General features: G+C 44.3%; 1 protein-coding gene across 14 annotated transcripts in view; it reads right to left on the bottom strand.

The window, feature by feature from the left end:
• MSI2 (musashi RNA binding protein 2) overlaps window positions 1–8,959 on the bottom strand; it is a 388,181-nt gene extending 379,222 nt beyond the window's left edge. For 5 of the 14 annotated variants that reach the window (XM_039508155.1, XM_039508151.1, XM_039508148.1 and 2 more), the window contains exon 1: window positions 3,616–3,794. The gene's annotated coding sequence lies outside the window, so the exon portion shown is untranslated. Of the gene's footprint in view, window positions 1–3,615; window positions 3,795–8,942 lie in introns of those variants that run through there. The other 9 variants (XM_039508163.1, XM_039508160.1, XM_039508166.1 and 6 more) reach the window with 5 other exon arrangements.
• Between the last annotated feature and the right edge of the window lie 3,267 nt (window positions 8,960–12,226).

Raw genomic sequence — 12,226 nt, 5'->3', positions numbered from 1 at the left:
TGAGCCAGGGGACACACTGTAGGCTGAGTGGTGGCACTTCTCTCTCCACAATTGAATGATCACTTTATTTTAGAGACCAAATTGCCCATGTCCACCGGTCCACTCACTAGTCTTACTCAAAACACCATCCTCTGATGTTAGTGACCTCGAAAATCACTGTTCAATGAGGAAGCCTGGTTTATGCTGGATAGAAAATTGAGCCAGAAATTAGAAAATCTGAGTTCTCCTCCCAACTCTGCTCCATAGCCCCAGGCAAGATCACGTTGCCTCTCTGTGCCTCAGCTAACCGCCATGGTCAAATGCAGATGTTGATATGTACCCTCCTTTGTAAAACACTAAAGAGCTACAATGAAAAGTGCTAGCTAAGAGCCATCCCCCCTTTTCTAAGCAAGCCAAAGCCAATCTCCAGTGCCACCTGGCAGCTGCCTGGCTCCCTGTCAGTCAGGGTTCTCACCAGGGCATGGTACAGTGACACCACTTGTTTCTCTGGTACCTGAATGCTATAGATGTGGGACAAATACATCCAAACTCTTGGGCCGCTCAGAGGCATTTGAAACCACTGTTCTAAGAAAAGGGGGCAGTGAATGGAAATGCCCTGAAAGGGTTCGATATCCCCTCTTTGACTGAACCTGAAGGGTTGTTCCCAGCAACCGTCCTTTCATCTCCAGACATTCCTCAGCTAGAGTCCCAGAACGCTCATGTTGTTCATTGTCTCTGTAGACAGCCATACCCAAGCCACACCCAAACTGCTCATGGTGACAAGTCCAAATTCTTAACCAGTTCATGTGGTAGCCAGGTATCAAATAAAGGAAGATATTTTCAAAGACTAGGTATGAAATTCCCACTGAAAGTCAATGGGATTTGGGCACCTGAATCTGCCCCTAAACTGCCTGTCTCATTATCTGAAGTGTAATCCACGTCAGTTACAAAAGAATAGTCTCCCAGTTTCCCTTTGTGCATACAATTTTGCATAATTTCTTCATGATGTTGCTGCATCCTCAGACGAAGCCACAGACATTTGTATTTCCAATATCACCAAACATTATTACAACCGTCACGTTAATTTCCTGTCCGTTTGCAGGAGGCTTTTTTTTTTTTCCTCCTCAGTTACAGGGCTCAACACAGGGGTAATGGGCTGAAATTCTAAGGCCTGTGTTATACAAGAAGTCAGAATAGATGATCAGATGGTCCCGTCTGGCCTTAAAATCTATGAATCCATAATTTTTTCCTCTCTCCCCTCTTGCTCTTGTGGCTGGGTCTACACACATTTTTAGAGTTAGTAGAACACCCGTAAGGAGTATGATTTTTACACTTTCATAATTATATCAGTACAACCCTGTTCACGCTAAGAGTTGAATCAGTATAAAAGTGCCTTATTTTAGTATATAGCTTATTCTCCTTCCCACATGGGAATAGCTATTACATTGACATAATCACCTTTAGAGCGGTATAACTGTGTCCACACTTGGGAGTTGCACTGCTTTAAGTATTCCATTATGGTGAAAGTGATACAACTTGTGTGTGTAGCCCAGGCCTAAGATGATAAAATGTCTAGATAAGGAAATCACTGACACAGACACAGGGTTCTATTCTGCATTACATAGTCAAGCAAAACTCCCACTGACGTTAAAGAATTGCAATACAATGCTAGCTAGGAAAACTGCAGGACTGGGACTGTAGTGCCACCGAGACAAATTCTGCCCATATTTACACCACAGTAAAGCTCAAATCATTCTACAGAAGTGAATGGTGTTACTCCAGATTTACACCTGTGTAAATTGGAGCAGAACCTGCTTCTGTGTGTACAAAATGAGTAGCTTACATACCCAGAGGGTGGAAGACAGGGAGATCGCACCAGGGACAGCAACTATAAGGAGGGTGTTAGATAAGTCATCCCTCGCCTCTATTTTAGGTTATACCCATACCACTCCCAACATTCCTGGGAACAAATTCAGCACTGCAGTGATATGGTGCATATTAACTACAAATGCAAATTCAAAGGGTTCAATCTGGTTCCCTCAGAATACCAGTCCAGTACCAGTTACACCTATTTTCCACACCACATTGGTGCAGGTGTCTCCTCTGTGCCTCTTGTACCCATTTCCTGACCAGGTTTCACCCTGGATGTGTAAGTTACATCACTACTTACATCACCACTCACTTTGCCAAATTTTGTCCTGCCCTATGGCCTTTCACAAAACACACTGACATCAGCCAGAGAAGAATTTGGCCCAGAGGGTGATGAACGAATGTGTGTGTATGAAGACCACTGCCCTCTACTGGACGTACTCATGTGCGCGCTGGTGACCTGTACTGGCTGAGCTAATCAAGCTGCTCCTTTGCTCAGCTGATGAGTCCTAAACTGCTACAGCTGACAGGCATATTAGCTCTAATCCTCATATTGGATGTACATGGTGAGGTGGCAGCCATGGTGCTTGTATGAATGCAGCCCGGGGTTGCTGTAACAGCACTTATGACAGTGGCTACGACAGAATGAATTAACTCACCCAAGAGAAGAAGGAAAAGTTAGATAAATCGCATATTGAAAGACTGAATTCAAAGAAGCCATAAATGTGGGTGTCCATGCAACTATGTAAACACTAAACTGAGCCCTGTAATAATAGAGAGAGTTCAATGGGGAGTCGACTGTAACACACGGCTAACGAAGAAATTTAGACTAGAAATTGGATGGGGATGGAGGAAATGCAATAGTTGAATAAACAAGTAAAAACATCCCCCCAGTTGGGGAAAAAGGAAGATGCCTCCTCCTCCTATATTCAGAACAAGATACAGTGCAAACAAATATAGAAAGGTTAAAAACAAACTTCACACAATTCATCCTAATGCTTATTCTTCTTTAATTGACAGCATGCAATGGTAATAGCACTAGCCAGGGTCATGGGAGACCAAAGTTTAATTCCCTGCTCTGCCACAGAGTGCTTATTTGTCCTTGGGCAGGTCACTTAACCTCTCTGTGCCTCAGTTCCCAATCCAATAGCTGGAAACTAAAACCAGAAAAATTTTAATTGGAAATAAGGAAAAAAATTAATATTGAGGGGTGATTAGCCATGGACCAAGCTACCAAAGGAAGTGGTGGATTATCCATCACTTGATACCTTCAAGTCAAGACTGGATACCTTTCTTGATAGCTCAACATGGGCTCATTGGGTGAAATGTAATGGCCTGTGATATATTACTGAAGGTCAAACTAGATTCTTGGGCTCCCTTGCGGCTTTAAAATCTATTAATTTGTGATGGCCCCACATGAGGTTAGAAAGCAGCAAAGAGGATGGTAGTGTTTTACATGGGGATAAATGACTACATAAGGTGCTGGGCAAAGGAGACTCAGATCCCCAATGTACCTGAAAAGCAGAATAAATGGCCTCTGAGGTATAAAAGATGTTTGCCTCCTGCAAGACCACAACCACTTACCCCCTGGCAGGTGTATTTTAAAGCAAACTCTTATCTCCTTAATTTGGAAAGTTAAAGTGCACAACACTGGGCCAGGATTCTTCCCAGTCCCAAAGCACGTGCTGCCATGCCCAGTCTCTTGGGAAGAGGTTTATTTTCTTAAAAGAAGCTAGAAAACAGAAAAACAGTTAACTCCGTCCTTACTTTCAGGTTTCTGCTCTCCCCGCTCAGGGGCCTCTGGCAGGTTCCCAGGTCTGACCAGCTCTGTTCCCTCTCTGTCTCGCTAGGCACCCTTGCTCCAGAGACCCCACCACAGGAGTTAGCTCCACTCCAGTAAAGCTTTTCTTCCCCAGGGCACAGCCTCTCTCACTAAACTCCTCCTCCCACCACCCACTAGCAGGCCTTTACAGGACCAGGAGTAGCCCAGCCCTCTTTAATTGGTTCAGGGCTGAGACTATCCAGAGGGCCCAGCTACCATGTGATACTGTGTCTCAATGCTGCTACATACCAGTGAAATTAACATGTCTGTTTTATCTACCCAACACACTATATTCAATATGGCTTTTTCCCCATCACTGGATCTGTGTTTGGTTGATTAGTTATTCATGTTTAATCTGAGATGACAAGTGCTGTAGTTCAGAGGAATGATTGTGTACGGTTTAAAAACTTTGTTGTTTGTTCTTGGGTGGTTTTTTGTTTTTAATGGGGAAAAACAACAGAGCAGTAAAATGTTCGGATTATTTTCAGAAGTTACGAGCTTCTCTGCTCTCTAGGTTGCAGTCAAGGTGCACCAACATCTCTCTGCGACACCGGATCTGGGTGTACAGAGCCGGGCAGGAGGAAGCATTTAGAGCAGGAGTCAGGACTTCCGGGTTTTATTCCTAAATCTTCCATTGACTTGCTGCATGACCTTAAAAAAGCCACTTCACCTCTCTGCACCTCCATGTCCCAGATAGGGAGAACAATACTCATCTACCTCCCAGGGATGTTTTGAGGGTTGTTAATTGATTAAGATCCTACAGGCCTTATAACTTACACGACTACTCTTACAGACTATTTAAACACAGTTGTGGCCCAGAGCGGTTCTAAGACCCTTTGGTCAGCCAGCGCTGAGGAGGCTAACCCGTGTTACGAGTGGGTTCAAATGAGAGGAGACCTAACCTGTGCCAGAACACTTGGATCCCTGTTCTCCAACCATCCTGTGTTAGAATCGGTTTCATCACAACTACATTTAAGCTCTACTTCTGCGCAGTTCAGTTGTAAAGCCCGTATGGAAAGGCCCACTCTGATACCAATCGTATAGTGCAGGGGCATGGGCAGGAATTTAAATTTGACCACTTTTCAAGGGGCACGTTCTGTGCTCCGCCGCTTGCTCCACCCTCATCACAGCCCCGGGGCTGGAGGAGTTCTGTGCGCCCAATGATTATTGAGGGGGGGTTATGCCCCCGCCCCCCTCCCTTTGCACGCCCCTGGTGTAGCATTATAATGTTGTTACATGTGAATACAGTACAGAAGATTAATCACGCTTGTCCTACAGTTCGCACAAGACTGGAAAGAAATGTTACATATCTGAAGGAATGAGGCAAGATCATGTTATCTAAATCCCCCAACTTTTAATGTAGCCACAGCCCCCTCCCACAGCACCACCTGCCTCCCCTGGAGCTAGGCAGCACCCCCCCACTGCAATGACACTTTGTTTCATAGTCCGATCCCCCGGCCTCCTCTCTCAAACCGCACCCTCCCTGCAACCCAGCTAATGGCGAGAGGGTTGCCTCTTTAGCAACGTGTTTTGTTCTCATCTCCATGGACTTTTAATGTTCAGGTTAAACAAAAAATAAATAAATAAAATCAGACATCACAATGGACTTCAGGGAAAAAATCTAACAAACTGTGGAGTTGGGTCGCCTGCTCAATGGTCATATTCTCCCTAGTTACCCTAAGACAAAAGCTGGAGCATTGAATCCAATGACGAGGGAAGTTCCTGCAGTTGACACAACCCAAACCCTGCATCTGAGCAGGGCTGAACTTTGGGAAAATTTACACCTGAGTATCTATTACATGTCTCTCATCACCTCATTATCTGAGCCCCTTTAATGGATTTTAGCCTCACACATCCCTGTCAGCCCTGGAAGAGTCAGCCCCATTTTATAGAGGGGGAACTGAGACACAGACTAGATTAAGGGTAAAATCCATAAAAGCACCCAAGTGACCAAGGAGCCAAAGTCCCATTGGCAGGCAATGGCTCCGAAATGCTTCAATCATTTTTGAAAGTGGGACTTAGGTGCTCCTGAAAATGTTGCCCTAAGTGACTTGCCCAAGGTCACACGCAAAGTCTGTAGCTGAGCTGGGAACAGCTCCCAAGACTCCTGAGTTCTAGTTCAGTGCCCTATCCACTAGATCAGGGGTCAGCAACCTTTCAGAAATGGGGTGCTGAGTCTTCACTTATTCACTCTCATTTAAGGTTTCGCATGCCAGTAATAAATGTTAACGTTTTTAGAAGGTCTCTTTCTATAAGTCTATAATATATAACTAAACTATTGTTGTATGCAAAGTAAATGAGGTTTTAAAATGTTTAAGAAGCTTCATTTAAAATTAAATTAAAATGCAGAGCCCCCCGGACCGGTGGCCAGGACCGGGCAGCGTGAGTGCCACTGAAAATCAACTCCCGTGCCACCTTCGGCACGCATGTCAGAGGTTGCCTACCCCTGCACTAGATCATCCTATTGTATCCACAGCCACATCTGCTGTTTGCTGTTCAAACGAATCTAACTGTAACTGCCTGGAGAGTGAGACTTCGTCTTTCTGGTGCAAGAGTCATAAAGAAATCTGCATTTATGTTTTGTATGCTGTATAAATTCAACATTGTAATAAAAAGAGGTCTAAATCTTTACTGAATAATTCATTTTCGTGCATAAGAAAGAAATAATGACTTCCATTATGTTCCATCTCTCACTTAGTAAGTTCTTGAGATTGATTGGCTGGTGGCTTTCAGAAATCCCTGATCACCAACACTGAGCTGTGGACTGGCTTGCCTGTTCTCAGCTGCAGTTTCACCCCACAAATATTATTTAGCTAGCATCAATGAGGAACAACAGATCGAGGAGCTCCAGAGAAATCAAAGCTCTTTTAAAACAAGCAGTTTATTATTCTGAACAATTGGACTTGTTGATGGAACACCTTTGGTGTCACCACCAGTGTTTACTATCTGCCTAAGCACAGCATGAGATGCGCTCTGCCAAGTGTTTCACGGCAGATGCAGTATTCAGAGTGTCATGGTCCGGGGCAGTGGTTATAGAGCCCTTGACGATGGTTTGTAGAGAGCTGTCTGGTTGCACGGGGCAAGAATTTCAAAACTGCTCAGGACTAGAATTTCAAGTGCTCAGCACCCAACAGTGAAAGTACGGGCAGATTTTCAAAAGAGCTAAGCGTTCAATGTGCACTTAATGCATTGGTCTCTTCTGAATATCTCAACCCAATTGTGGGTCCTGAGCACTTTTAAAAATCTTCCCAGGTTGCTGGTTCTTGTCCTTATTTCCAGCTGCTAAATCACATTAAAAGACATTACAAGTACGGTCAATTCTAATTCCAATGGGATTTACAGCAACATAGCTGAGAGCAGAATCTGGCCCTAATTGAGTTGGGACGATTGTATATCCAGATTTCCCATGTGAATTTGAAAAGAACTCCCTGGATTTGGTAGCAGATAACAAGGAGGTAATTGCAGAATATACAGACCAGCTCCATAGGTGTAATAAATTGACACAGAGCCATGGACTTCAATGGAGCTACACTGACTGACATTTGCTGAGGATCTGGCCCTGTTTTTTTTTTTATTTGAACATTGAAGTTTGTCCTAATAGAAGGTTTGAGATCATCTGTGTTGGAAGATTTCAGAATACGCCTAATGGATACTTTATCTTGACCTTATTAAAAGTCAGAATTTTTGTTCTAATTGAGAAAACAGCACTTTCAACTGTTTCAAAAAGAAGACTAAAATAAACAGTATCAGGACCATCTCTTAGAAGATAAGGGGGAAAAAACCCTGTGAGGAAAGATTTCAAAGCCTGCTTTGTTTTCATAGGCTTTGAAATCAACAGACAGCCCTGGTAATTTTGTTTTTCAGAACTATAGTGCATAATTCTATTTACTACTTTCAGGCAATTCTATATTTAAAAAAAACAACCCTTTAAACAGATCCTCCTGCTTTCCTCAAATGTGTAATTTCTCCTCAGGGTAGGATTTCAGGATTCAGATCAATGAAACTAAAAAACCAGGGGGAAGGAAGGGTCGTTTGTTTTACTGTGTTGCTTCTCAGATCTTGTCATTTGATTAGGTTCAGGTGACCATCTCACAGGCATATATGTTCAATCTTCTCGAGGATTTCAGGAAGTTTTTTTTTGTTTACAGGGCCAGTTTACACCAGATGAAGATCTGGGCCCTTATATTACTTTGAGAAGTTATTGACTAAACTGAGACGACTGGAGCTTCCTTTGCCTTGCACCTGGTGAAGAGAGCTGACCTACCTGAGCGCAAAGTGCTGCCGTTCCAATCTGGCACAGCTGTATGCCCACCTCGCACCAGTGGAAATGACTACAGAAGGTGCAGTGCGTGTGTATGATGTTGTGGTTAGACAGAGCCCTGGACACTAGACCTTTGCTTCTTAAAATCTTTGCATCGCTACTACCAATAGTGTAGCACTAAGATGGCAAATGCAGACACGCTGCTGGTATTATGAGGCAATGTTGTGTAGCATACAGAGCACTGGCCTGAGAATCAGAAGACCCGGCTCCTGTTCCCAGGTCTGCCATTGGCCTGAGTGAGTTTAGGTAAATCACTTACCCTCCCCAGGCCTCAGTTTCCCCATCTATAAAATGGAGATGACGATACTGACGTCCTTCATACAGCACTTTGAGGATCAGCTAGTGAAAAGCACTATATAAGAACTAGGTGTTATTGTTGTTATTATTTTAATCAATACCCTGCTCAGGTCTAGACAACAAGGCGGTGAAATGGCTTTCTGTACCCTGCCTATGGTCTCGATCCAATGAAGCATTTAAGCACATGGGTAACTTTAAGCGCATGAGTAATCCCACCGAAGGCATGTGCTTAAGTGAATTGATAGGTCGGGGCCTATATTAGCACACTTACAATTGCTACCAGTGAGGGAGGTGCAAATTATTCACCAAAATTATTTGTGGGCAGCATTTATGTCAGGAGTCTCATTGTCCTCCACCCGTCCAAAATGGGAATACCCATACTTATCTGAATCGCTTATCCACCCTGTTAATTAATGTTAGCAAAGCTCTTTTAGAGCCTTGCATGCTCCAGGAGTGACAACTAATACAATTAGTTAAGGATCTTCTACTTTTAAGTTCTCCTCAAAATCAGACTAATGATACAACTCAGTCAACGGATTCACTGGAATTATTTTTCCATATTAATACCGATTTTTCTATTGCTACCAATCCATTAAGATGACAAAAGTACCCTGGAACACCCCCAAAATAAAGACAAATAGTGTTTGTACTCACAGCCTGGGTGATGTGTGCAGCATTGAAGATGTGCTACCTTCTCCAGGGCACATTTGTTTTCCCCTACAGACAGCAAAAAAATAAGGCCTGGTAAACAAATGGTGTGGATATAACACAGCATTAATTCCCTGACCTTCTGCATCAAGTGACTAAGAATCTCAATCTCAATTATTCCTTTCATGAGGGAATCTAAAATAGATACAGCAAGTTTCACATTCTTGCTCAAAACCGGCCTTAGGAAGCTGGAATGAAATGAGCGAGCCCAATCATTTGGTACTGAAGTCACATTCATTATCAACTTGATGTCATTCTAAAAATTGACTGCAAGTGAAGGCGAAAGCTTCTATAATGGATTTTTGAAAAATGTATGTGAGTGTGTGTACATGCACTATATATATATAAACACACACATTTATATGTGTAGATATTTTAATTTACAAGCCTGGAGGTGTGTTAGGGAGGAAAAAAATTAGTTAATCCCTAGTGGGCAACATCAGAATGTTTTTTTCAACAGTCGGATCAAAAGAGACGTGAGACATCCTGAAAGGTTCATAACCAAGAACACTTGGCAGGTTGTTGGGATCCAAGCAGTTATGCAAGCTCTCCTCCGCTGGCTGGGGAGTGAGATGGTCTGTAATGAGCTTCAGACATACCTCTCAAGCTGCCAGAGCCTAAAGGTGGGATAGTATGTGTGAGAGAGACCCAAAATAAGCGCTGCAAAAAATACAATTAATCATGCGGGAAACTTAAAATGCTGTGGGGACCATTCAGTTGGTGTAAATCTCTCTCTATAGGCCTGGTTTCATCATGCTTTATTTGTCATGTAAATAATTGTCAATCGTGAAAGTGAGGGTGACACCACATTTGTGTAAAAAGTAGGAAACTATGGGACTAAAATGAGTTATGTTCCTGGAAATGAGGGAGAACTGAGAATTACGGCAAGTCAGAGGAATAAAGTTAAAGGGTCTCATCCAGCCACATGGTTTCACAATCGGAAATATTCTCCTTGGGAAATATGGAAGGAATCAGGAGCACATGGGAATCAGGGTTAGATTCTCCTCTGGTACTAGGGAGGGAATCAAGGCGAAGGCCTGGTCCACACTGGGGCGGGGGGATGGGATCAATCTAAGTTATGCAACTTCAGCTACATGCAGGGCTGGCTCCAGCTTTTTTGCTGCCCCAAGCGGTGAAGAAAAAAGAAAAAAAAGATAAAGCCGCGATTGGCGGCACTTCGGCGGCAGCTCTACCGCGCTGCTTCATTCTTCGGCGGCCAATCCTTCCGTCCGAGAGGGACTGAGGGACCCCTTTCCATTGGCCGCCCCAAGCGCCTGCTTCCTGCGCTGGTGCCTGGAGCCGGCCTTGGCTACATGAATAACGTAGCTGAAGTCGACGTACTTAAATCGACTTACCGTGGTGTCTTCACCGCGGTGAGTCGACTGCTGCCGCTCCCGCATCGACTCTGCCTGAGCCTCTCGCAGAGCTGGAGTACAGGAGTTGACGGGAGAGCGCTTGGGGGTCGATTTATCGCGTCTAGACTAGACGCCATAAATTGACCCCCGCTGGATTGATCGCTGCCTGCCGATGCGGCAGGTAGTGTAGACATACCCTAAGTGGGAATCAGGACTCATTGGGAATTGGAGTAAAGGGAAATATCTTTTCTTTTGTGTCTAGTCAGACAGCTGGGGAGGGAAAGGTGAGACTTTTGCAGACTACCCCATCCAAGTTTAAGTTAAATCACAGAGGGCCAGATTGTGATGCCCTTATTTACCCAGAGTAGTGCTTTACTCCACGAGTGTTCCCTGCCCTGACGAGCTCACAAAATAGAGAAGACACACGCAGAGTGGGAGGAAGTTTGCTGCCATTGCTTGTTATGTTATCCATCTAATTCAGACTGTAAGCTCCTCAGGGCAACGTTCTGGTCTTCGTATTTTAGCCTGCGAAAAGGCACTCACACCTCAGGCAGTACAGAAACGACCACAGCATTAATTACGGGTATTTACTGAATGAGCTCAGAGAGTTTAACTAGCTTATTTACTTCCATGCGCCTTTTCTGTTGCTGATCCAGCACACTCCACAACCCCAGGACATCCACATCAAAGGAAACGACACTACGAAATTGCCCATGATGTTTTAGAACTTCCTCAGCTGGCGTAAATGGTCATAGCACCATTATCTTTCCATGCAACTCAGAAGCATATAGAAGAGGGGCCTGATCCTGCAAACCCTACCACACAGTGGGCCTGATTCTCATTTACTCTAGGCCCCTTGACACTAGCTGGGGCCTGTAGCTGGGGAAGTATTATTTAAATTTGGCTCCCACCAACATAAGTGCCTCTCTACACCTATTTAGCAACATCACCTCCCAGTGCAGCGTACAATCACGGGCGATGTAATCAGGTCAACACAGTACCAGCATAGACACTGGTTGCTTACTGTGACTGTTGGCGTTCAAGAGCCATCCCACAATGCACCACGCTGACAGTTCAATCGGTGCACGTTCTCCAGGTGAGGACATGCACCGCCGACACAAGGAGCAAAGTGCAGACATGCCCAGGTGATGCACGTACTGCTGCGGCTGTATGCCGACGCAAGTTAGGTCAACTTAATCTTGTCATGTAGATGTGCCCTGATGTGCTACAGAGGTGCAGCTGCAGCTATACTGCTTTAGTATTTTACGTGTAGACGTAGCCTTAGACAGGTATAGCTTATTCTGGTTCAGCCCAGTGAAATCATTTGTAATGCTAGAAAGAGCCTTATAACTACATCTAGACTAGGGCTTTTATCAGAATAGTTATGTTGGTAAAAAAATCACACCTGTTAACAACGTATTTATGCCGGTCAAACTTAAGTGTGAACCAGGCCTGAGTTTCCTCTCACATTGGTTTTAGTCTTCTGTAAGCCCACTGGGCCAGATCCTCACTTGTTGTAAATCAGCATAGTCCCAGTGAAGTCAATTGGAGCTATGTCAATTTACACCATGTAAACGGGGGTTGGTTTCAGTGTAGTTGCTTCTCATTTACACTGGTGTAATGGAGAAACGATCAAGAAGAATCACGCACACAGACAGTCTGGAGATACTGGGGCAAATTCCCCCCCCCTCCAAGTCCCTGGAGTCAGTGGAGTTCTACCCCCTGGGATGGATTTGGCTCCTCAGCTTTTCTCTGTCACCAGGCCTGGGGTACTAAATAAACGGAAAGGATGCAAGGAGCCAGTGAGACAAGGAGGCACACACGGCCTCTGGCCATATTTTAAATTCCAGCGTTATAAGTCAAGATGAAATATGC

Source organism: Mauremys reevesii, linkage group 20, assembly GCF_016161935.1.
Source record: "Mauremys reevesii isolate NIE-2019 linkage group 20, ASM1616193v1, whole genome shotgun sequence".
Taxonomy (NCBI): Eukaryota; Metazoa; Chordata; order Testudines; family Geoemydidae; genus Mauremys; species Mauremys reevesii.
Note: the sequence above shows the minus strand (reverse complement) of the source record. Positions and strands in the feature narration are given on the sequence as shown.